The sequence below is a fragment of the Loxodonta africana genome, chromosome 2, assembly GCF_030014295.1.
Source record: "Loxodonta africana isolate mLoxAfr1 chromosome 2, mLoxAfr1.hap2, whole genome shotgun sequence".
In the NCBI taxonomy this organism is placed as follows: domain Eukaryota; kingdom Metazoa; phylum Chordata; class Mammalia; order Proboscidea; family Elephantidae; genus Loxodonta; species Loxodonta africana.
Window position 1 is genome coordinate 179,575,133 of NC_087343.1, and position 27,435 is coordinate 179,602,567.

Here is a 27,435-nt window from a genome sequence, read left to right on the forward strand (position 1 = left end):
TCCTAGAGCATCTCAAACTCCACTTGTTCAAAATGAAGCTTATGTTCTTCCCACCCGTAAATCTATATTTGTGTCCATTTTGTTCCCACAGTAATGAGATCTTTAATTCAATTTCTTGTGCAAGTGAGAAAGCTAAGTGTAATTCTTGAAACCTCCAACATTTATTAACCTCCAAGTTCAATTAATCACAAAATCATGTACATTTTGCCTCCTGAATATCCCTCAATTCTATCTACTCTTTTCTTACCCATCAGTTCTAGCCAAATCAACACTTACTTCCTCTCATGCTCCAAATTATGACAATAGTTTCCCAGATGGTCTACTTGCATCCATTTTAACTTGTTCCAGACAACTCTTTAGAATGGATACTATGATCTCTATTTTACAATGAAGAAAACTGAGACTCAGATAAAATAAGAAGTTTGGGTTCACACAGATATAAAATAGCAAACAGACAACTGTCTAAAACAGATTTATAAACCTTACAATTCCTTGCATCTCAAAAACTTACTCTAACAACCTTATGGTTGCAAAGTGACATCAATTATCTTTTTTACATGTTGCTGTAACCAAGTCTCACACAGTCAAAAAAAAAAATTGAGAATATGAAAAGAAACGAAATAAATCCATGATTTGAAATTTATCTTGATCTATATAACCTGTGCAAGTCACTTACCAGTATTAATTGTTATTTGTTTGCTAACTATATATTTTTAATGATAAATTGTGACACATAAGACTAAGGAATATAATTAAATTCTGTGGAATTGGGATTGCCACAATTAATGAAAGAATATATTGAATCACTTTTCCCTTGTCTTTAATGATTCATAAGCCATGAGTCATCAGTAAAAATCTATGAGAAAGTAGGAAAATAAATAATTAGGTGAGGCCTGGGCAAAAGTTTTAAAGGACAGAACCAAGTTTAATCTATATACTCTCTGAAATAGTAGCAAGTGACATATGTAAGACTAATAGCTGCTGCCATCACTTATTTCCTAAAAGACCACTTCAACACACATTATTTGAATTTTATACTACAATCAAATCACCCTACAAAGCAGAGTAAATCCCATATCAAGCTATACATCAGTGGAATCTTTAATAATAATAGTTAACAACAGTAAAATAACAGCAGGCACCAACACACGTGGCGGTTACTAGGAACAAGGCACTATTCTAAGCACTTTATATATATTAAATCATTCACCCTAACAATACCCCTAAGAGGTAAATACTATTTCTCTACTTAATTGCAAACGAAGAAACTGAGACAAAGAGAGTATGAATAATCTGTGCAAGATCACACAGCAATTAAGGGGCAGGATTAAGTTCAGATAGTCTGGGTCCAGGCTCACACTGTGGATCATCACACTATACTTCCTCTCAACAACTTGCTCACAAAATATGCACCAGAATTTTAAATAGTCTTTTTTTTAATTTGGTATCCACCTTAAAAATTGAAAGGAAAAACAAAAAAGGATTCAATTGCTATCATCTGGGAAACATCTAATATTTTCAATGAAATGTGTGTTACAGAAATGCTCCCAAGTGCTTGGACATTGGAGGAAATAGGACCACCCATAAAATATGAATCAGAATGCATTGGGACAGAGCCATGCTAATGACATAAAATGCTCTCAACACTACAAAACTAGATTAAATGCATTAAGACTCCTATAGAAAAATAAGGTATTAGTCGGAAGGGAAGGGAAAATTCAGAAAGGCATACTTTTGGTATAAACATCTTCCTCAACAACAATACAAGAAGGGATGATATTTATTGAGCACTTATTCAAAGTTAGAAACTGAGAAGAGCCCTTTACTTGCAGTAACTCTTTTGCTTCTCAAAAGCAACCCAATTTGTAATAAATATTATCACCTGTAATTTATAGACAAGCCAACTAAGGCTCAAGACCACAGAGCAAGAAAGCCTCAGGGCTGAAATTTTTATCCAAGTAAGCCTAACTCTAGTAATCATAGGAAAACTACTTCTCACAGAAAAAAAAGAAAAGAACCAAAAATACTGATGGAAATATAAGCCAGACTGCCATGGATTGAATTATGTCCCCCCCAAAATATGTGTATCAATTTGGCTAGGCCATGATTCCCAGTATTGTGTGATTGCCACCATTTTGTCATCTGATGTGATTTTTCTATGTATAGTAAAGCCTATCACTATTATGTTTATGAGATGGGTTAGCGGCAGTTATGTTAATGAAATCTGCGAGATTATATCCTGCCTTACGCCAATATCTTTTGAGATACAAAAGGGAGAAGCAAGCAGAGAGACAGGGGGCCTCACATCACCAAAAAAGCAGCACTAGGAGCAGAGCTTTTGGAGCCTGTGTCCCTGAGGCTGAGAAGCTCCTCAACCAGGGGAAGATTGATGACACAGACCTTTCTCCAAAACCCACAGAGACAAAAAGCCTTCCCCTGGAGCTGATGCCCTGAATTCAGACTTCTAGCCTACCAGACTGAGAGAATAAATCTCTCTTTGTTAAAGCCATCCACTTGTAATATTTCTGTGATAGCAGCACTAGATGACTAAGACACAGACCTTTCCAGGTATCATCTAATGGAGAAATGACCTTGAAAAGCAATGACAGAGAAATCTATGAGGAAAACTTCAGCTGCTCAAGGGAAAGGAGCTGTGCTTACTTATATAACCACCTTTTTGCTCTGCTTTTTGCCTCTGCTTTGCTCTGAAAATTTGGTAACTAATTTTAAAATGGGAAGATATTCTGTAGCAAAAGTCTTTTGGCCCAGCCTTTAGTTTGATTCACTTTTAAGCCTTCACAGCTCCTTCTCCAGACATTCCTTTCCAGCATTACTCAAGAAGCACAATAACTGGAGCCTCCAGACACATAGCCAGTATTTGGGATTATTATTGACAAAAACTGGAATAAAAACCACCCAACCCAGTGCCGGTGAGTCAATTCTGGCTCATAGCAACCCTATAAGACAGAGTAGAACTGCCCCACAGAGTTTCCAAGAAGCGCCTGGTGGATTCGAACTGTCGACACTTTGGTTAGCAGCCGTAGCACTTAATCACTGCGCCACCAGGGTTTCCAAAAACTGGAATAAATTATTAAATTCAAATGACAGTTCAGTTGAAAGGATGTTGCCATTTCTTCTTCCCAACCACTAGAGAACTTACCCGGAAATAACTACTTTCAGAATGTTTTCAAAAGGAGCCCTGTTGGAGGTCAGCACAATTGGACTAAACCAAAAGCAAAGAAGTTTCCTGAATAAACTGAATGCTTTGGAGGCCAGTGGAGCAGGGACAGGGGCCTGGGGACCATGGTTTCAGGGGACATCTAAGTCAATTGGCATAATAAAATCTATTAAGAAAACATTCTGCATCCCACTTTGAAGAATGGCGTCTGGGGTCTTAAACGCTAACAAGCAGCCACCTAAGATGCATCAATTGGTCTCAACCCACCTGGATCAAAGGAGAGTGAAGAATATCAAGGACACAAGGTGATTATGAGCCCAAGAGACAGAAAGGGCCACAGGAACCAGAGACTACATCATCTTGAGACCAGAAGAATTAGATGGTGCCCAGCTACAACTGATGACTGTCCTGACAGGGAACACAACAGAGAACCCCTGAGGGAGCAGGAGAACAGTGGGATGCAGACTCCAAATTCTCATAAGACCAGACTTAATGGTCTGACTGAGACTAGAAGGACCCCAGTGGTCATGGCCCCCAGGCCTTCTGTTGGCCCAGGACAGGAACCATTCCCGAAGCCAACTGTTCAGACATGGGTAGGACTGGACAATGGGTTGGAGAGGGATACTGGTGAGGAATGAGCTTCTTGGATCAGGTGGACACTTGAGACTATGTAGGCATCTCCTGCGTGGAGGGGAGATGAGAGGGTGGAGGCGGTTAGAAGCTGGCAAAATGGACACGAAAAGAGAGAGTGGAGGGAGAGAGCAGGCTGTCTCATTAGGGGGAGAGTAATTGGGAGTGTGTAGCAAGGTGTACATAGGTTTTTGTGTGAGAGACTGACTTGATTTGTAAATTTTCACTTAAAGCACAATAAAAATTATTAAAAAAAAAAAAAAAATGGAGCCCTGTTAGCACAGATGGTTAAGTGATTGGCTGCTAACCAAAAGATTGGTAGTTAGAACCCATCCACCCCACTTCAGGAGAAAGATCTGATGATGTACTTTTATAAAGATTACAGCCAAGAAAACCCTATGGGGTAGTTCTACTCTGTTACATGGGGTCACTATGAGTTGAAATCAACTCAGCAGCACCTAACAAAAGCGATAACAGCATGTATTCAAAATGTCAGCACCAGAGGCCACCTTTAGGATGTACACAAAGTAAGAGAGGTTGAACATTGTCTAAAGACCCTTTTACACGTACAGAGCTCTTAGCACAAGGCTCCATGTGGAATGCCTCTCAGAATTTACCTGACCATAAGCTTCTCTCTGAGACATACATGTAGTGGTAAGGTAACTTTTGCTCATATGAAAAATTAAATTTCCAAAGACCAATCAAGTCTAGAAAGAATAAAATTATCTAGTTGTGAAAAAATTATATAATATTGTGGGGCATTTATAAGCCTAGAGATGAATACACTGAAAAGCACATCTAAGCCTCAGTGAGTAGGCTTTAATATTAAGACTTTAATAGACATTCATTCATTATTCTATGGTGCATGACAAGGTTGATAAAAGCTTGATCAAACTTTCTCTTGCACGTTGTATCAGAAAAAAGAAGCCAAACTTGAATATGCAGACCACAGTTCACAACTCAATTCTAAATCCATGTCATAAACAACTTAAGATTGTTTCTAGATAGCTTGCAAGAGCATCTGATTATCTGAACATGTTCTATAGAATATTAAGCATATTTTTTTAGAATTATATTCTACTATTATTATTATTATTTATTATTATTTATTATTATTATTATGGGAGCCCCTGGTGGTGAAATGTTTAAAAGCTTGGTTGCTAACCAAAAGGTTGGCAGTTCGAATCCACAGCTGCTCCTTGGAAACCCTATGAAGCAGTTCTACTCTATCCTATAGGGTCGCTATGAGTCAGAATCGACTCCATGGCAGCAGGTTTGGTTTTGATTTATTACTATTATGGAGCTGTGGTGGCGCAGTGGTTAAGAGCTACAGCTGCTAACTGAAAACTCAGCAGTTCAAATCCACCAGCCGCTGTTTGGAAACCCTATGGAGCAGTTCTACTCTGTCCTATAGGGTTGCTATAAGTTGGAATCAACTTGACAGCAATGAGCTTTTATTGCTACTATAAAGCATTACCTATTTTATTCATAGTAGGGATATTAGTTATGCTAGGTTAAAATACTCTAAAAATAAATCTAAAATCAAAATGGCTCAAACACAATAGATGTTTCTTTCTTTCTCAGTGCAAAGTGGGTAATGTTGGTAGGTACCTCTTCTCTACATAGTGCTTTGGCACCCATACTTCTTCCATTCTGCTTGCCCGAGAACATTTTTAAAGGCCAGAAGAGGCACAAAGCAATTCCACTTACATTTTGTTAATGAGAATAAGGAACATAGCAACACATAGCTGTGAAAGAGTTGAGAGCTGTCATCCCTGGCTAGAAAACAACCTCCCAACAGTGCCTTGGTGGCATTAAAAAAAAGAGAACGGTTTCAAGGACCATCTCCATCACAGGATATAATCCAAGTACAAACAAGTTCAACTCGATTGATAACAGAACTTCAAAGAAAGAATATTAATAATTTAGGTTCCAAAGACCAATCATTCAAAATCAATGCAAATATATCAGGACAATATCAAACACAATTTTATGAGACAAAGAATCAAAATGCTGGCATAACATTATACAGGAGAACTAGTCACTCAATGCTGGATCAATGATCAATAGTTATGCTATTTTATGCTGTTCTGTTTCATGGAAGAGTCAGAGTACAATAGGAAAGTCAGACAGGTCTAGTTTAAATTATATCTCCATGTTTCTAGCTGTGTGGACTTAGGAGAGATGGTTAAGCTCCCTGACTCTCTTTTCCCTTCTTTGAAATGGAGTTAATACCGTCTGCTTACATGACATTTTAATAATTAAATAACATGTAATAAGGACTTAGCAGAGTTTATGATGTAAAATAAATGTTAACAAAGAGTAGCTATTATCATTATTACTTTTTGTCATATCATTTCTCATTTGAAAGGTTGACCAAACGTACCCAAAATCAAGTTCATTATCTTCCACTGTTACTCATTTCAAATCCTCTGCCTGAGGGATTCCTCCATTCTTAGAAAATCAATTTTACCTGAGCTCAAAACTTTGGAGTCAGTTTTGATTTTTTTTCATCACTGTATTCAACTTTCAGATCTATAAGTACATATCATGTGTTTCCTCCATCTCCTAGTTCATATTTCCATTACTTTTTTTTTTTTTTTTAATGGACTACAATAGCATCAACCTAAACCTTCCTCCATTCTTTTCCTGTGTCAAGTTCTTTTAACCACCAGTGGCTGGTAAACTTAAAAAGCAGTAATGGAAAAAATAACTAAAATTTCATCTAATTCTATCTAATACAACACTGGGGATGTAGTGGTTAAGAGCTATGGCTGTTAACCAAAAGGTCAGCAGTTTGAATGCACCAGGCGCTCCTTGGAAACTCTATGGAGCAGTTCTACTCTGTCCTATAGGGTTCCTATGAGTCTGAATCGAATCAACAGCAATAGGTTTGGTTTTTTTGGTAATACAAGCCAGCCAAATCAAAATTTTAAAATCATATGACTTTGCTAGATGTATGGATTTTAGATCAAGGCTCAAATTCAAACTGTGGCCTCAGATTTCACCAAATCACATAGCAGCTCCAAAGTGCAAGGTTTTAATGGGCCTTGCCTTTTAAAGTACCAGTCATTAAGAAAGCAAACACAAGAAGTGGTTTTAAATCTTTGCTTCTTACACAGATAAAAAGATCGCTTACACTACCTAGAATAAAGGCAAATTCTGTTATATTCAAACACCATAAATCTTATTTCCAGGTATCTAAAAAAAAAAAAAATTTTCTTTTAAGAATATGGCACTTCTTTTACTGTTGAACCATCCAATTTATTTAGCAGATCTGCTATGTGCTTCTATCACCCTGTCTGATTGCTCATCCAGAAGAGGCACTTTCCACATGAGGAACATTATCGCATAATTGCCTTTATGCTTCCTATATTTCTTTAGCATGTTGATTTCTTTTTCAGTTGTGCAGCATTTGAATATAGAATGCAGTATGCTATCTAAAGTGATAGCTGGAAGGAACAGATTATTTTCTTAAAGTCCTAATCCAGCATTTAATCTGAATCATTTGATCTCCATTTTACATATTAACTGTGGAGAGATTTTAAATAGGTATAACAGAAGGGAAATAGCACAGGCTTTAGAATCAGTTGACCTGGTTTTGAGTCTTGATTCTACAGATTAGTCCCTGTGTTAACTTGGGTATGTTATTTAATTAAGAGCCTTAGTTTCCTCAACCTTAAAATGGAGATGTAATAAGACAGCCTTAAAATTAGTATAAAGCTTAGATAAACTAGATTTTAAGTTCCTAGATTTGATCATTTGATTATTAATTTTTGTATTGCCAAACCAAAGCAAATCCGTTGCTGTCGAGTCGATTCCCAGTTATAGTGACCCTATAGGACAGAGTAGAACTGCCCCATAAGGCTTCCAAGGAGTGGCTGGTGGGTTTGAACTGCTGACCTTTTGGTTAGCTGTCGAGCTCTTAATCATTGCATCACCAGGGCTCCTTTGTATTGCCAATGCCTAGCATATTGCCCTGCACTAAGTAGGTACCTAATTAGGCATCTTGTTGTTTGGTGCGTTTGAGTCAGTGTCAACTCATAGTGACCCTATGTCCAACAGAATAGAACACTGCCTGGTCCTATACCATCTTCACAGTCGTTGCTATGTTTGAGCCCATTGTTGCAGCTGCTGTGTCAATTCATGTCATTGAGGGTCTTTTTTTTTGCTGATCCTCTACTTTACCAAGCATGATGTCCTTCTTCAGGGACTGGCCCCTCCTGATAGCATGTCCAAAGTATGTGAGACAAAGTCTCACCATCGTTGTTCCTAATAAGCATTCAGGCTGTACTTCTTCCGAGACAGATTTGTTCGTTCTTCTGGCAGTCCATAGTATAGTCAATATTCTTCATTAACTCCATAATTCAAATGCACCAATTCTTCTTTGGTCTTCCTTATTCATTGTACAGCTTTCTCAAGCATATGAGTCAATCGAAAATCCCATGGCTTGGGTCGGGTGCACCTTACTCCTCAAGGTGACATCTTTGCTTTTTAACACTTTAAATAGAACTTTTTAGCAGATTTCGCCAATGTAATGTGTCATTTGATTTTTTGACTGGTGCTTCCATGAGCATTAAATGTGCATCCAAGTAAAATGAAATCCTTAACAACGTCAATATTTTCTCTATTTGTCATGATGTTGCTTATCGGTCAAGTTGTGAGGATTTTTGTTTTCTTCATTTTGAGGTGTAATCCATACAAAAGGCTGTAGTACTTGATCGTCATCAGTAAGAGCTTCAAATCTTCTTTACTTTCAGCAAGCAAGGTTGTGTCATCTGCATGTCACAGGTTATTCATGAGTCTTCCTCCAATTCTGATGCCGTGTTCTTCTTCATATAGTCCAGCTTCTCAGATTGTTTGCTCAGCATACATATTGAATAAGTATGATGAAAGGATGCAACCCCGACATATACTTTTCCTGGTTTCAAACCACACAGTATTCCCGTGTTCTCTTTTAACAACTGCCTACTTGAACTATGTGTAGGTTCCACATGAGCACAATTAAGTCTTCTAAAATTCCCATTCTTCTCAATGTTACCCATAATTTGTCATGATCCACACTGTCAAATGCCTTTGCATAGTCAGTAAAAAAAATCTTTGTGGGATCCTGTTTCCAGCCAAGATACATCTGACATGAGCATTGATATCACTCATTCCACATCCTCTTCTGAATCAGGCTTGAATTTCTGGCAGTTACCTGTCAATGTACTACTGCAATCACTTTTGAATTATTTTTAGCAAAATTTTATTTGAGTGTTATATTAATGATACCAATAAAAACCCAAGCCCAGTGCCATTGAGTCGATTTCAACTCATAGCAACCCTAATAGGACAGAGTAGAACTGCCCCATAAAGTTTCCAATGAACTCCTGGCAGATTCGAACTGCCGACCTTTGGTTAGCAGCTGTAGCACTTAACCACTACACCACCAGGGTTTCCATATTAGTGATATCATTTAATCATTTCTGCACTATATTGGATTACCCTTCTTTTGAATGGGCACAAATATGGATCTCTTCAAAATAGTTGGTAAGGTAACCATCTTCCACGTTTTTTTACACAGACTAATTGAAGTTAGAGAAATTAAAACAAGTCCAGGAAAGCCAAAGAACAACCCTGGGTATATCTCAGCTGAATTTAGAGACCATTTCAAGAATAGACTTAATGCATTGAACACTAATTCCCAAAGACCAGACAAGTTGTGGGATGACGTCAAGGATGTCATACATGATAAAAGCAAAAGGTCATTAAAAACACAGGAAAGAAAGAAAAGACCAAAATGGATGTCAGAAGAGACTCTGAAACTTGCTCTTGAATGTACAGTAGCTAAAGTGAGTGAAAGAAATGATAAAGTTAAAGAGCTGAACAGAATAACTCAAAGGGTGGCACTAGAAGGCAAAGTATTATGATGAAATGTGCAAAGACCTGGGGTTAGAAGACCAAAAGAGAAGAACACACTCGGCATTTCTCAAGCTGAAAGAACTGAAGAAAAATTTCAAGCCTCGGGTTGCAATATTGAAGGATTCTATGGGCACAAAATTGAATGATGCTGGAAGCATCAAAAGAAGATGGAGGGAATACACAGAGTCACTAAAAGAATTGGTCAACTTTCAACCATTTCAGGAGATAGCTTATGATCAAGAACCAATGACACTGAAGGAAGAATTCAAGCCACACTGAAGGCACTCATGAAACACAAGGCTCCAGGAATTGATGGAATACCAATTGATGGAATACCAAGCACTCACTCATCTATGCCAAGAAATTTTGAAGACAGCTACCTGGCCAACTGACTGGAAGAGATCCATATTTGTGCCCATTCCAAAGAAAGATGATCCGACCGAAGCAAGTCAATTCTGACTCATAGTAACCCAACAGAATGCAGAAATCACTGAACAATATTATTAGTATAACAGGCAAGAAAAATTTTGCTGAAAATACTTCAAAAATATTTACAGCAATACATCAACAGATTCAGAAGAGGATGTGGAATGAGTAATGTCATTGCCGATGTTAGATGTATCTTGGTGAAAGCAGAGAATAAAAGATAAGCACAAAGATGTTTACCTCTTTACAGTAAAATCACTTAACTGTGTGGATCATAACAAATTATGGATGGCATTTTGAAGAATGGGAATTCCAGAACACTTAATCGTGTTCATGAGGAACCTGTACATAGACCAAGAGGTCATTCGAACTAGAAAAAAGGGATTCTGCATGGTTTAAAATCAAGAAAGGTGTATGTCAGGATTGTAATCTTTCACCACATGTATTCAGTCTGTATGCTGAGCAAATAATCTGAGAAGCTGGACTATATGAAGAAGAATACAGCATCAGGATTGGAGGAAGACTCATTAATAACCTGTGACATGCAGATGACACAACCTTGCTTGCTGAAAGCAAAGAAGGCTTGAAGTTCTTACTGATGAAGAACAAAGACTACAACCTTCAGTTAGAATTACACCTTAACATAAAGAAAACAAAAATACTCACAACTTGACCAATAACCATCATCACGATAAACAGAGAAAAGAGTGAAGTTGTCAAGGATTTCATTTTACTAGTATCCACAATCAACATGCATGGAAGTAGCAATCAAAAAATCAAACAACATATTTCACTGGGCAAATCTGTTGCAAGAGTTCTATTTAAAGTGTTGAAAAGTAAAGTTTTTAAAAAGTAAAGTCCACCTTGAGGACTAAGGTGCTCCTGACCCAAGCCATGGTATTTTCAATAACCTCATAGACATGCAAAAGTTGGGCAATGAATAGGGAAAACTGAAGAAGAATCGATGCCTTTGAATTATGGTGTTGGTGAAGAATATTGAATATACCATTGACTTCCAGAGGAATAAAAAAAAAAAAAATGTCTTGGAAAAAATACAGACAGAATACTACTTAGAGAAGAATGAGGCTAGACTTTGTCTCATGCACTTTGGACATATTATCAGGAGGGACCAGTCCCTGGAGAAAAACATCACACTAGGCAAAGTAGAGGATCAGTGAAAAAGAGAAGACCCTCAAGGAGATGGATTGACACAGTGGCTGAAAAAATGACTTAAGCATAACAACAACTGTGAGGGTGGCACAGGACTGGACATGGTTCTTTCTGTTGTACATAAGGTTGCCATGACTCAGAACTGATTCAACAGCATCTAACAATGACAATCATTGCACCCTCAGTTTGATGGTTGTGGAGGTTGGTAAGTAGTTTCTCCAACTGAAAAATAAAAGATATCAGATCCCCTTGACTAGGGTTCTGTTTCAAAGTTGATTTTATTGATATTTACAACAATATTATATGATCATTATCCTAAAAATAGTCCAGTATCAATAAAATCCCCTTTTGAGACCATCCAAATGTGCTGAAGGCCTGAGTGTACCACCTGCTTATCTTTTTGCTGATCCTTGATCTAAAGTATTCTATTCACATGCAGTGGTTACTTGATAAGCATATCATTATATAAAGCACAAATTGGTCTTTTTTTACCCCAATTACTTTCTTTGAGACTGCATGTTCCCAAAAAACAATAGGATGTATTTTAATTTTTATTGCATGACGTGACACATTCATCTCCACTGACTCGTGTTGAAGTCACCAGAATTATATAAGGCACAAATGCTAACTAGGCCTGGTCGTGTTTTTGTTTTTAAAAATACAGGGAAAAAATGGCAGTTGGAACAAACACTTCTCAGCATCTTGGGGAGCTTTGTTTTTCGTCATTGTCACAAACTGAGCCACAGATTCAGAATGCCTCTTCTTAAACCCAGCAATCAGTAGTTTACCGTAGAGGGATAACATGGTGTTGGTAGTCTCAGCTGGTTGTGTATTATAATTACCTCTTTTTTGGCACCTCAGCTTTTAGCTCCTTTTCTCAGAGGTGACTTTAATATGCATCAAAGAAGGCAGCTCTGCAGGTCTGTTCTTTCCTGAGTCTGTGCTGCCCAGAATATCAAATGGATCAGAATAAACCAGAGGCAGAAAAAAAGGAAATGGAAGGGAGATGTCTGAGAAGAGGCAAAAGACAGGATTGCTTGGGTTGTTGGTCTTCCTCCCAGCTCTGACCTTTGTAGCAAGTATCACTGAAGCATGTTTCTATGGTGTAGGACCTTGGAATGGACATATTCTGCCAGGTGGGCCCTGCAAGTCCAGCTTCCATGGTGCTAAATCACAGTGCTCAAATCTACAGAGGCAGTCCAAGTTCTGGCAGATTGTAACAGTAGTCCAAAGCCCTTCAATGATTCAAGGGACATTGTCTGGACTATTAAGGGAGGCATAATTAAGGAAGATATCAAAAGTGAGTAGAGGCAAGGTTTCATTTATATACATATATCAGTCATTTAAAAAAAAAAAAATCTTCCGAGTGTAATCCAGATGTCTCAAAGTTCTCTGATCTTAGAGGTCCCATTGCAATATCCAGATAAGGTGGATTCATTCCATACACAGTGAGAACACATCCAATGTCCTCATGGTCTTCCAAGGGCCTTATATGCTCTTGATCTGCTTATAATGTCCCTTGATTTCTAACCATATGCTCAGCCTCTCTCACCAGTTCTCTTTAATGAAGTATTTCCTTATTCAAGGACAGAGTGGGCAGTGTAGCACACGAGAAAATCAAGCTGAGGGGAGACTAGGGTTCAAATGTGTGTTGTGTCTTATTAACACAACCCACAGTATTGACTGTGGACTGAATTAAATAAAGGTTTCAATATCATGGCAGGAAGTGCCTCATAATTGGCTATATTAGCTCAGTATTAGGTTTATGAATTATGAAATTCAAAATCAATCACCTAATCTAACCTTCTCAAACAAGCAAACACAGAAAGCATATTACTTGTTTTTTATTTGCTTAATTAATGAGTATACCTGAGAAGTCATGCCCAGAGTTTTCTGAAGGCCTCTAGAGAAAGATCAAAGTACATACTTTGATCTTACTTAAAGTATGTCTTCTTTTTTAACCCTAACAATTAAATTGTCCCATTTTAGAAATGTAGAGACTGAAGACCAGACATGCTAAATATTTAACTCCAAATCATACAAGGAAGAAAGCTGGAACCTGTTTAAAAACGAACTCTCCTGGTTGGCGGATTGTTGTCATGTGATTCTTTTCTAGGGGAATGGTCCTAGCTTTCTGAACTAGCAACAAGATTGCCACTACTCAGAATTTGGAATACTAGCCCACCTAGTTTTTCAGACTCTCGCTTACCTCTGGGGCATTGATTCTGAATCAGATTAAAGCCAGAAATGGGACAAATACAAAAGACCCTTTGGAAAGCTATTGTCTCATAATTCTTACTCACAGTTGAGTGACATCTTGACTTTCAGCCATATGACCTTTCTATAAGCCATTGAAAATTAAATTCATGCAAGGACACCACAAGGAGAGATTGCTGCAAAAATGACAGTTTCATAATGAGATTTATTTTTACACCAAAATACTCAGAGGTCACATTCTATTAGTGCTGTGGGGAAAAATAAATGTACATTTATTTTTATATAGTAAATAAAATATATCTTACAGAAATAAATTTTTTAAATATGCATATGAAAATTTACAGATGCAAAGAAAAGATAGACTTTGAAAGATTTGTTTTGTTGTTGTTTTCACGTTCTCAAGAAATAAAACTAAATGGCAGTATTTTAAAACAGTTCCATGACGTATAAATGAATTAGAAGTCAATCTTCCAAACAATCTTTCCTTCAGAAACTTTTCAATGTAAATGAGGAGCGGATATGGGATTATTAAATGTGTAATGTATTATCTTTGGTTTCAAGTAATTAATGTACTAACAGTTACCTTTTACTGAACGCATACTCTGTGCAAATGTCTGAGCTGACAAAATTATCTTAATTCTTCTTGAATCCAGACTTCTTGCTGTCACGAAAATTGAGCCGTTGCCCTTATGGTCCTATTGAGCCTTGAGCCTTGAAAAAAACTGGTTCCTCAAAGCTACTGTTGAGTCAAACAGTGGTCTACATAAACTAGTAGGACTATTTTCCTTGGGGCATTGTGCTCTTTTGGAGAATTCAGTGAGTTTCAGAAAATAGACTCCAAACGTCAGGCTGGAAGCTTGTTTAGGGTAAATAAGTAATTATTTTCCCCCACTTGTCTGTCAGTTTGTCGAGAAGACAAAGTAAAGTATTATAATGACATGTGCAAAAAGCTGGAGATAGAAAACCAAAAGAACACGCTCGGCATTTCTCAAGCTGAAAGAACTGAAGAAAAAATTCAAGCTTTGAGTTGCAGTAGTGAAGGATTCTATGGGGAAAATATTAAACGACTTGGGAAGCATCAAAAGAAGATGGAAGGAATACACAGAGCCATTATACCAAAAAGAATTAGTCGACGTTAGACCATTTCAAGAGGTAGCATATGATCAGGAACCGATGGTATTGAAAGAAGAGCTACAAGCTGCACTGAAGGCATTGGCAAAAAACAAGGCTCCAGGGATTGATGGAATATCAATCGAGATGTTTCAACAAATGGATGCAGCTCTGGAGGTGCTCACTTTTCTATGCCAAGAAATATAGAAGACAGCTTCCTGGTCAACCGACTAGAAGAGATCCATATTTATGCCTATTCCCAAGAAAGATGATCCAACCGAATGTGGAAATTATAGAACAGTATTATTAAAATCACATGCAAGCAAAATTTTGCTGAAGATCATTAAAAAATGGTTGTAGTGGTATATCCACAGGGAATTGCCAGAAATTCAGGACAGTTTCAGAAGAGGCTGTGGAACCAGGGATATCATTGCTGATGTCAGATGGATCTTGGCTGAAAGCAGAGAATACCGGAAGGATGTTTACTTGTGTTTTATTGACTATGCAAAGGCATTCAACTGTGTGGCTCATAACAAATTATGGATAACAATGTGAAAATGGAAATTCAAGAATGCATAATTGTGCTCATGAGGAACCTTTACATAGATTAAGAAGCAGTTGTTCAGAGAGGACACTGAGTGGTTTAAAGTCAGGAAAGCTGTGTGTCAGGGTTGTATCATTTCACCATACCTATTCAATCTGTATGCGGGGCAAATAATCCAAGAAGCTGGACTATATGAAGAAGGATGGGGCATCAGGGTTGGAGTAACAACCGACATTATGCAGATGACACGACCTTGCTTGCTGAAAGTGAAAGGACTTGAAGCACTTACTAATGAAGATTAAAGACCACAGCCTTCAGTATGGATTGCACCTCAATATAAAGAAAACAAAAATCCTCACAACTGGACCAATGAGCAACATCATGATAAATGGAGAAAAGATTGAAGTTGTCAACAGCCATGGAAGCAGCTGTCAAGAAATCAAACAAAGCATTGCATTGGGCAAATCTGCTGCAAAGGACCTCTTTAAAGTGTTGAAAAGCAAAGATATCACCTTGAAAACTAAGGTGCCCCTGACCCAAGGCATGGTATTTTCAATCACATCACATGCACATGAAAGTTGGACATTGAATAAGGAAGACTGAAGAAGAATTGACACCTTTGAATTGTGGTGTTGGTGAAGAGTATTGAATATACCATGGACTGCCAGAAGAATGAACAAATCTGTCTTGGAGGAAGTACAACCAGAATGCTCCCTAAAGGCAAGGATAGCAAGACTGCATCTTACATACTTTGGACATGTTGTCAGGAGGGATCAGTCCCTGGAGAAGGACATCATGCTTGGCAAAGTACAGGGTCAACGGAAAAGAGGAAGACCCTCAATGAGGCAGATTGACACAGTCGCTGCAACAATGAGCTCAAGTGTAACAAGATTGTGAGGATGGCACAGGACCAGGCAGTGTTGCATTCTGTTGTGCATAAGGTTGCTATGAGTCAGAACTGACTGGATGGCACCTAAAGACAACAAGTAATTATTTTAATTGTTTTTCAAGACACTGTTGTATGAAAATCCTTCCTGACCACAAATTTGTTTATCAGTTGTGTCCAGATTTTTTTTAACATGGGAATGCATGTAAGGTTTGACATAAGAATTTTGAAAGTTCTTCTCACCTTTGGAATATTTTTGTCACTCTAGTCAAAACATTACCCTGTTTTGCAAATCGTATCTTGAATAAGCTTTAATAAATTTCTACTGTGGCTTAATATGATTTTTGTTTTAGTAGGGCTAAGCATTCTATAACGATCATCTCTAATCCCCACAACAGTGCTCTGAGGGATAAGCTTAATAAATATTTGTTAAAATAAATAAGTGTGATAGAATCTGGGCGCTATAGGTTTTGTCTGTCTGGCATGCAACTCCTCCCCCAATACTTGTAGTTCTTTTGGAGTAGTATTCCCATTCTCCATGTGGTCCCATTGTTGTTTTTCATAGTGGTTACTTATCTTTTCCAGCCAAAGGAAGAATGCACAAATCCTAGACCAGCCATTGGGAGTATCATCATCTGCCTATCCACAGTAATCATCCAAGCATAGACTATCAGATAATTGCCTGGGCCACTGGGAACACAAATTTCTCTGGGCTTTCCATTGCTGAGACATGAGTCTTGAGATGACAGAGGCCTTCTTGACTGACACAGGGAGAGTATGAGAGTGAAGCCAAGTAGAGGCTCACTGAGGCAAGCAGTGAAAAGAGAAACTTTGTTACAGCAACATCTTTGAAACTCTGCATTGAAATGTGTCTAAATCCAAAATTACCCTTGGATTTCAGTTATGTGAGCCAATAAATTCTCCTTTCTCATAAACATAGTCAGATTTGGACTTCTGTCAGTTATAACCAAAAGCGACCAGAACAAACTTTATGAAGAATCCTATTTTACAGATGAGAAAATGGAGAGGGAGACATTAAATAAATTACTCAATGTCACCAAAATATGTGGTAGAGCCAAGGTTTAAAATCAGATCTCTAGGCTCCAGTCCTTTGAACAGAACAAAGGGATACTGAGTTGTTTAAAACCAGGAAAGGTGTGTCAGGGTTGTATCCTTTCACCATATTTAATCAACATGTATGCTGAGCAAATAATCTGAGAAATGGACTGCATGAAGAAGAACGCAACATCAGGGTTGTGGGAAGAGTCAAAGATGTCACCTTGAGGACTAAGGTGCACCTGACCCAAATCATGATGTTTTCAATCACATCATATACAAGCAAAAGTTGGACAATGAATAAGGAAGACTGAAGAAAAATTGATGCCTTTGAATTATGGTATTGGTGAAGAATACTGAATATACAATGGATTGCCAGAAGAATGAACAAGTCTGTCTTGGAAGAAGTACAGCCAGAGTGCTCCTTGAAGGCAAGGATGGTGAGACTTCATCTCACACACTTTGGACATGTTATCAAGAGGGACCAGTCCCTGAAGAAGGATATCATGCTTCTTAAGGTAAACGGTCAACAAAAAGGAAGACCCTCAATGAGGTAGATTGACACAGTGACTGCAACAATGGTCTCAAACATAATGATTATACAGATGGTGCAGGATTGAGCAGTGTTTCATTCTGTTGTACATAGTGCGGCTATGAGTTGGAACCAACTCATTGGCACCTAACACAACAACAGACTCCAGAACACAAGTATGGGCTAATTGGCATGGGAATCTAATATTTTCTGTCCTTGATGCCATCATGTACTTTGAGTTTTTCTTCCTCTAGTTAGTGCTAATTTGTTGGTTGTGATCCACACCCAGTTCTTCTTATCTTCAATGGAACACATTGGTGAGACAGAGGCTAAGACCATCACTGTGACACTACTGTCCCAATATCCAATTTTAAGCACTGTACTAAACAATGACAATGGGCTGGAGGCAGGGGTGATGGAAGGGGGCAAGGGAGGAGGGTAAAGAAAAAAGAAAAATCCTACCCTCAAGAAGTTTCAAATTAAAGAACATGCAGAGAGGCACATGAAAAGTGATTACAATGTGTGATAAGATTTATACTAGTTTTTTTTTTTTTTCTTTCTATGCACAGTGAGCTCTAGAAGCAAGAGAAAAGCATGAAAACATATCTAAAGGATGTGGGAAGCTGTTCCAGAAGGGATAATATTTAAGCTGAGAAATAAAAGAATAGAAACTATTCCATTAAAGGAAGGTAGAATATTCCTGACCAAAAGTACAGCCTTTTCAAAGACACACAGAATCAGAGTCAGATGTAGCCAGGAAATGGATTTTGAAAAACATCAAATTTATGACTGTAACTTCTTTAGCACTGCTCTTGTATTTATCTTTGAACTGAACAAATAAGTCTTCAAACTTCAGTGTTTTGGTTATTCTTCTAGAATGTTTTGGGGTAAATCTACTTCATTAAGTTCAACAAACATTTATTGAATATTTATTATATGCAAGTATACTCCAGGCTGTACACTAGGAGGTGAATAAATGTGTGTGTGTGTGTGTGTGGTAGTTACTGGGGAGTACGATGGAGCATAAAAGATGCACCCTTGACCACCATGTTCTTCTAGAAGTTTACCTAGTGAAGGAGAGATACAAACAGATAATCTCAACAAAATGAGAAAAATACACAACTTTTCTATAAGAGAGCGAAGAAAGGGCACTTGGTCCTATGATGGCTCAGAGAAAGCCACCTTAGCATTATAGCATCTGAATCTTGAAGGAAGTGTTAGAATGTGACTGGTTGAAAGAAGGGTGAGAAGCGAATTCCTGGCAGAAGGAGTAACTTGAACAAATACATAGAGAAGTGAAACTCAACAGAGAATGTGAAGAATTCCAAATAACATGGCGTTATTTCAGCAGAAAGTATAAGGCAGAAAGTACCTGGAGAGGTAGATCAAGGTGAAAGATAATACTTTAGTTCAAAGTGGTTTAAGTAGGAGTATGACAATGCCATTTTGGTTTTAGCCACGATGTGGAGAATGGAGCTAAAAAGGGAAGGTCATTAGGCCAGGTCGTTAAAAACAAGGCTAGTGAAAAATGTAAACCAATCTAATTTGCATTTTTAACCATACTTTCATACAGATAGAGTGGTTCATCCAGTTTAGTAGCAACTGTAATCTGAAGCTGGAGCCCTAGTGGTGCCAGTGTTGAAGCATTCAGCTACTAACCAAAAGGTCAGCAGTTTGAATCCTCCAATCTCTCCTTGGAAACCCTGTGAGGCAGTTCTACTCTGTCATATAGGGTCTCTATGAGCTGGAATCCACTTGACTTTTTTTTTTTTTTTTAATAATCTGGAACACTCAGATTCTATTATCTATTAGCCAAGGCATTAATGCAAACTGTCAGGGTAATTGTATATTTTGGCTGTGTAGGTTACAGATCAAAACTCAAAACTGTATCTAAGGTGTGATGTTATAGAAGCCTTTCAATCCTTTAAATATTTCTCTGCTGGAAAAGGATTTTACTTGATTTTTCCCCTGGCAAGCCTAACCAAACAAGATATTGTTGGCAGGGAAACAAATTATACAGTTCATTGCTCAAACAAATGCAATAAAATAAACTTGTGTGGATGGACTTTTGTTTGTTTTAAAGTTATATAGAAGCTCTCATAACAGCTCAGAGGTAAATTTCAGGTCATTGCAGAATCAGGCTGCAATAGAGCTGGTGAGTGCTTTCATCCTGTTTTTGTTTGTTTGTTTTTAAAAAATTAGTTTTCTTTCTATAAGTGTGAAATATGAGCATATCATCTGTAATTATCACTACAGTGAATAAGAAAAGCAATATCCAAGAACAGTACTCTTCACAGTTATAACATGCAAACTACAATATTTCCAAAGTTAGTATGAACTGGGAAAGGAATGAGAAGGATTTGTTTTTCTGAAGTATTTGAAATCATTAGACATTCTATAAAAAGGCCCCATACTTGAAGGTAATCTGTGCCCACGTAGTACAGTCATTATCTGCGATTCTTCTGTGATGTAGAGCTTAGAGAATAGTGAAAACCATTGGTATTTATCATGATAACATATTCACCTCATTTAATAAGTTTTAATTTGAGAAACCAGAATTGTGACTTAGATTAGTTTGGATACTTTACATTGACAGTGACCGAAGGCAGCTCAATTTTTCTCAAGCAAAAAAAAAAAAAAAAAAGTTAGTATACTCGTATGTCCCATAAAATCCAAAAAAGTGTAGAACTATCAAAGAACTAGATACAGGTAATACAGATGATGAGGAATTACTGGAGGACCAGACATATATTGATTTTACTGCCCCTCATTCATTCAACCACTTCTATAAGAAGAACACCCATTAAATATCAGGCTTTGCATAAACTAAACTTTTCCTGTCTCTACTCCGCCCTTATTCCCAGAATGCCATGAGACCTGTGCCAAAACTAGTCAACATCTCTTACTCTCTGGAAAACATTGATTTGCTCAAGGATCGTATAATGGCCCACACAACACCAATTGTAAGTTATTAAAACTCATTTCTTGGATTTTTTTCTGAACTATTAGCAAAGTGGATTCTATCCATTAGGGTAGGCTAGATTATGCCATAGATCGGCAGGGGACCTCTACTCATTGTAGTCACTGAGGTACTCAGGCTGATGGAGGCTCCACGTGACAGAGAGTTCTGTGATCACATAGCCAAAGAAGAGAGAATATGGTGAACTATACATCTCACTTCCCATCTCAATGCATTGGCTGAAGGAAATTACATAGCCAAGCCTGATTTCAAATGGGTAGAGAAAAGTGATCTACCATGGGCCAGAATGTTACCAAGCATTTATAAGTAGTTCAAGTGATTCCTACAGTCTACTCCTATAACCATAATATTCTGTTCACCTTTCCACTTGAACAAATACACTCACACACTTCTCTCAACCCAAGCAACAACTCAAATATCCCATCCACACCTGGCATTAAGTTTTAAGTTCAAGCCGATGAAGGTTCACTGTTGACATAGTCATCTATGATTCCATAGCCTGGGAATAAAGAATGTGGTGAATCATAAACTCTTTCTTAAAACTTGCTGTCTCTCTTTCTCCTTCATCTCCCAATCAACTTGAACCTAACATTTGCTCTCCTGTCCAAGATGTGCCAATACATGGAATGTAGACTTGAGCTTTGAGTAAAGATCATGTTCAAATAACATTATTTTATGTGAGTCCTTGATTAAGTTGTGACTAAACCCAGATACTCCTGGATTTTCCATTACATGAAGCCACTTTGAATTGGATTTCTGACATTTACAAATGAAATCTTACTAAGTAGAACAAGGAAAAGTGCAACTGGGCATCAAGAAGAACTTGAACTTGGTATTCAAAGTCCCCTAGGATTCTTTCATCTTTTTGCCTGTACTTCTCTTTCTGTGTCAACACTTCTTTTTTTTTTCTATTGCCAGAGGCTGGCTCTCTTAGTGTAGAAAGAATTGTTCCCATCTATGTCCACATTTTAATATACGAATTAACTTTAGGCTTTAGAATGAAAGTGCACATTCTCTTTCAGATTCATGTCCCAAAATCCCAAGGAAAGAAATCATTAGCTGAGGTTAAGTGAGTGTTCATCACAGTACCCAGACTGTTGCCTAGAGATCAGACAAGTATGACTAGCAGTTTGAGATGACATCAATAACTCCTCCCCCCAGTGAAAACCATCACTAAGCAACAGGGTACAGATAAAGGGTTGAGAAGGCAGTTCCTAAGGAGGAGATTTCAAGATTGCCAGTAAGTGACTTTCATATAAAATATTAGTGTAATATCAAAGAAAAATATTTGAAATCTTATCAAACATTCGAATCCTCCCTATTCCTATGACATTGTAGAGATTATAAAATTCTAGGGTATTTTATGTCTTTTACAACCTCATCTGAAGAATCTGATATTTATAACAGAAACACTTCTCTTTGTGAAGAGGAATGTTCATAACTATTTGCACTTCATTGAGTGCTCAATGCATAAAAACTTTTTATTCATTTGTTAATATAGAGAGTGCTTACTGAGTACCTACGATATGTTAGAATCTATTCTAAGTATTAAAAAATATCTACTATATACCTAATAAATAAATCTTGAGAAGACATTTTTATTTAAACATTTTATTATTGGTCATAATCGTAATTAAATGAACTCCATTAAATGATTTTCTATATTACATATTTGGTGTATGTATCAGATTTCTGTTGCTGCTGTAAAAAATAACCATAATTTAGTGGCTTAAAACAACACAACTTTATTTTCTTACAGTGTTTACTATAAGAAGACTGACACAAATCTCACTGGGCTAAAAATCAAGTTGTCAGCAGTGCTGTATTTCTTTCTGTGATGTTTAAGGTTGTATGTCAACTTGGCTGGGCCATGATTATCAGTGGTTTGGCAGTTATGTAATGATGTAGTCTGGCAGCCATATAAAGTTGTAGTTATCCTACATTTTGTGATACAATGTAATCAGCTCCATGATGTGATCTGATGAGATCAGCTAATCAGTTGTAAGGGAATTTTTCTCAGGGTTGTGACCTGAATCCAATATATATGAGCATTCTGGCAAAGCTCACTGGCTTTTGCTTACTCTGGATCCTGCATCCAGCTTGTCATCATCTAACTTCTGGTTCTTGGGACTTGAGCCAGTGGCCTGCCCTATTGCCCGCCCATCTTGGTATTTGTCAGTCTTTGCAACCCCCGAGCCAGCAGCCTACCATCTTACCTGCTGATCTTGGGTTCATCAGCCCCTGCAGCTATGTGAGTCAGGAGAAGCCTCCAGCCTGATGCCTGACCCACGGACTTGGAATTTACCAGCCTCTACAACCATGGGAGCCATTTCCTTGAGGTAAATCTCTCTTTCTATCTATGTATACATATATATGTATATGTGTGTGTGCATATGCTTCACTGGCTTTGCTTCTCCCCTGAGAACTCAGCCTAAGACACAGGGATAATCCATTTCCTTGCCTTTTCCAGATTCTAGAAGTCACCCATATTCTATGGCTTATGGCCTCCTTCCTCTGTCTTCAAAGCTAGCAATACTGCATCTCTCTGACCGTTCTTCCCATCTTTCACAGACACATCTCCCACTAGCTGCAGCCAGGAAAGACTTTTATGATTAGATTGGCTCCACCCAAATAATCCAAGATACTCTCCCCTCTCAAGATCATTAACCTTAAACCTCTCATGCTTCTTGGGACAGAATGCACCCACAAACAGTTTCGGATTCTCAGGTTTCTCTAGAGGCTACTTGTCTCACTAAAAGTATATGCTGCTCTCCAGTGGGGCCTTGTGTAATGGTGAAAAATGTAAGAAATGTTCTTTGGCAAAAATTCACTGCAGTTTAAGGTTTAGTTATGAGGCAGTGTGTCCAGGAAATGTGGTTGGATCAAATTTTTGTCTGCTTTGGCTTTTGTACAGCTAGATAATCCTTGTAGGCATATTTATGGCTTCCTGCATGATAGTTGGAAACCCTCATGGTGTAATGGTTAAGTGCTATAGCTGCTAACCAAAGGATCGGCAGTTCAAGTCCAACAGGTGCTCCTCGGACACTTTATAGGGCAGGTCTACTCTGTCCTCTAGGGTTGCCTATGAGCCAGGATTGACTCAACCGTGGTGGGTTTGGTTTGGTTTTGGTGTAATAGTTAAGGAATCCTGACGGGAGTTTGCGTTGTGTGTGTGTGTCATATTTGGAAACCAATGTAACAAAATGGAAAGTGCCACTCCCCAAAGATTCTTGGGACAGAAGAAGCCCACTAAACATTGCACCAGACAGCTGCCAATGCTTTGTAGGAAAATGTATACCCACATGAAATTTTCAAAATCCGTATCACCAACCAAAAATTTGAACACACTCAATTGGTAAACATGCATTCTGCTACTGAAAACACATGCCATCATCAAAAAACTCAAAACACGCAAAAAATTGGTGCTTAAAAATATTAATCTTATTTGCAAAATCCTTTTTGTCATATAAGATAACATACACACAAATTCTGGGGACTAGCATGTGGTATTTTCTTTTGAGTTTTTGTTAGGTACTGTCAAGTCAGTTCTGACTCATAGTGACCCTATGTACAACAGAATGAAACACAGCCTGGTCCTGTGCCATCCTCACAATCGTTGCTATGTTTGAGCCCATTGTTGTAGCCCCTGTGTCAATCCATTTCATCCAGGGCTTTCCTCTTTTTCACTGACCCTCCACTTTACCGAGCATGATGCCCTTCTCTAGGGACTTGTCCCTCCTGATAATATGTCCAAAGTACATGGGACGAAGTCTTGCCATCCTTTTTTCTAAGGAGTATTCTGGTCATACTTTTTCCAAGACAGATTTGTTCATTCTTCTGCAAGTTCATGTTATATTCAATATTCTTTGTCAATGCCATAATTCAAATGCATCAATTCTTCTTCAGTCTTCCTCATTCATTGTCCAGCTTTCACTTGCATAGGAGGTAATTGAAAATACTGCGGCTTGGATCAGGTGCACCCTAGTCCTAAAAGTGACATATTTGCTTTTTTAACACTTCAAAGAGGTCTTTTGCAGATTTACCCAATGTGATATATCTTTTGAGAAGAGGCCTTATTCTGCTACTGCCGTGTACTAGATTGTTTTGAATGCTTCAAACACCTTAAAGAGTAGACAAAAACATGCAAATGCAAGTATTACAAAACTTAGTTGTATACTTACACAAATCTATTATAAAAATAGGACCAAAGATTGAAAATATTTGTCTTTGTTTGAAGTTAGTTTTTATGCCACCCTAAAATTATGTTTGTTTTTTGTTTTTAAAATTATAGACAGGCTTAGTTTGAGTTCTTCTTAGGTTGTCAGAAAACCACTGTTGTGAAAGCTTTCAAGAGAACAAGCACTGATTTTACTAAGGAAGGGAATTTTTCTCTAGACCAGTCAAGGTAATAGAATCTGGGTCACTGATCAATTGATTCTGAGTAACTAGCTGCCTTCTTCTGAGGTGATTCAAATGCTAGCCACTGGTAGTAAAGCCAACCTTCCTTTTTTTATTGGTAAACTTTACATGTTACATCAATAAGACTTTTTTTTTTAAGTCTGTATCTTGAAAATAAGTTTAAGTTTCTCACAACATAGGATCTCCCTCCAAAATGATGAACTTTTTAAGTTCCACTTGCTCAGCACTATGTAACATGCTGTTCTGTGTGTTTGCCATATTGACCTGGCCTGTCAGAATTATTTAAAAATTAACACATTCCTTATTAATATACTGTTTTGATTAGCGGAGGCACCTACAGGTTTTATTGCCTAGAAAATAAGGGAGTAGTTTATGTGCTTAACTACAAGTTTTTGGAAATGTAGTTAATTTATTATCCAGGGATACACCGTATAACCCTGTCTACTTGATAATCGTTTGAGGACTTATTTCTTCCCATACAATAGAGTTCCCAAACATCAGGGGCTACTTTTCTTTTCTTTTATTGTTTTGTGGAAGTTGGGAATGGCCTCAGTTCTGAGTTAGTAGGGTACCTAAGGGCAGTAGTCTTGGGGGCTCCTCCAGTCTTTGTCAGGCCAGTAAATCTAATCTTTTTTGTGAGTTTGAATTTTGTCCTACATGTTTCTCCTGTTAATTTTTTTTTTTAATTATTGTCCTTTAGATGAAGGTTTACAGAATAAACTAGTTTCTCATTAAAAAATTAGTACACATATTGTTTTGTGACATTGGTTACCAACCCCACAACATGTCAACACTATCATTTCTCAAACTTGGGTTCCCAGTCATCAACTTTCCTATCCCCTCCTGCCTTCTAGTCCTTGCCCCTGGGCTGGTGTGCCTCTTTCGTCTCGTTTTCTTTTATGGGCCTGTCTAATCATTGGCTGAAGAGTGAACCTCAGTAGTGGCTTCATTACTGAGCTAAAAGGGTGTCCAGGAGCCATACTCTCAGGGTTTCTCCAGTCTCTGTCAGACCAATAAGTCTGTTCTTTTTTTTTTTTTTTTTGTGAGTTATAATTTTGTCCTACATTGTTCTCCAGCTCTGTTCAGGACCCTGTATTATGATCCTTGTCAGAGAAGTCAGTGGTGGTAGCCAGGCATCATCTAGTTGTGCTGGACTCAGCCTGGTGGAGGCTGTGGTAGTTGTGTTCCATTAGACCTTTGGATTAGTCTTTCCCTTATATCTTTGGTTTTCTTCATTCCCGCTTACTTCCAGTGGAGTATCTTAGATGGCTGCTCACAAGCTTTTAAGACTTCAGACACTACTCACCAAAGTAGAATGTAGAACATTGTAAAGAAAATAAACTATGTTATGCCAATTGAGCTATATGTTCCCCAAGACCATGGTCCCATAGCCCTCAACCCAGTAATTCAGTCTCTCAGGGAATTTGGATGTGTCTATGGAGCTTCCACAGCTTTGCCTTATACAAGTTGTGCTGGCTTCCCCAGTATTTCGTACTGTTTTACCCTTTGCCAAAGTTATCACTTATCTATTGTCTATTTAGTGCTTTTCCTTCACCCCCTCCCCTCCCTCATAACAATCAAAGACTGTTTCTTTTTGTGTGGAAACCTTTTCATGAGTTTTTATAATAGTGGTCTCATACAATACTTGTCCTTTTGTGATTGACTTATTTCTCTCAGCTTAATGCCCTACAGATTCATCCATCCTGTGAGACGCTTCACAGATTCATCATTGTTCTTTAACATTGTGTAGTATTACATTATGTGTCTATACTATTGTTTATCAATTCATCTGTTGATGGGCATCTAGGTTGTTTCCATCTTTTTGCTTTTGTGAACCATATTGCAATGAACATGGATATGCATATGTGTATTTGTGTTATTTCTCTACAATATATTCCTAAGAGCGGGATTGCTGGATCTTACAGTATTTCTTTTTCTGGCTTTCTAAAGGGACTACTTAACTTACAACTGCCTGTGTTTATCTTTACTGCTTATACAGATAGAAAAAAATACATTTCTATAATACATAGATGAACACCTATGACTAGAACAAATTTTTTAAAATATACATGTCTACACACATGCTGTTGCTATACAAGTATATGTGTACATTATATATAAGCATATATACAAGCATATGATATCTGTATCCATCTATAGCTATATACACCTACTTATGAAAATGCTATTTAAAATAGCATTCAACTGAAGAATTCTGGAGCACCAAGTCATCAAGATAGATACCAGCCCAAACAGAATGGATGTCAGTTATGAAGAACCATTGATGCATTCATTAAGAAAGCATGCTTATTGAATAGTAACTTTTTTACACTCTGTATTTTCTATTTTAAGTAGTATTATGAACACATGGCCCTTAGTAAGT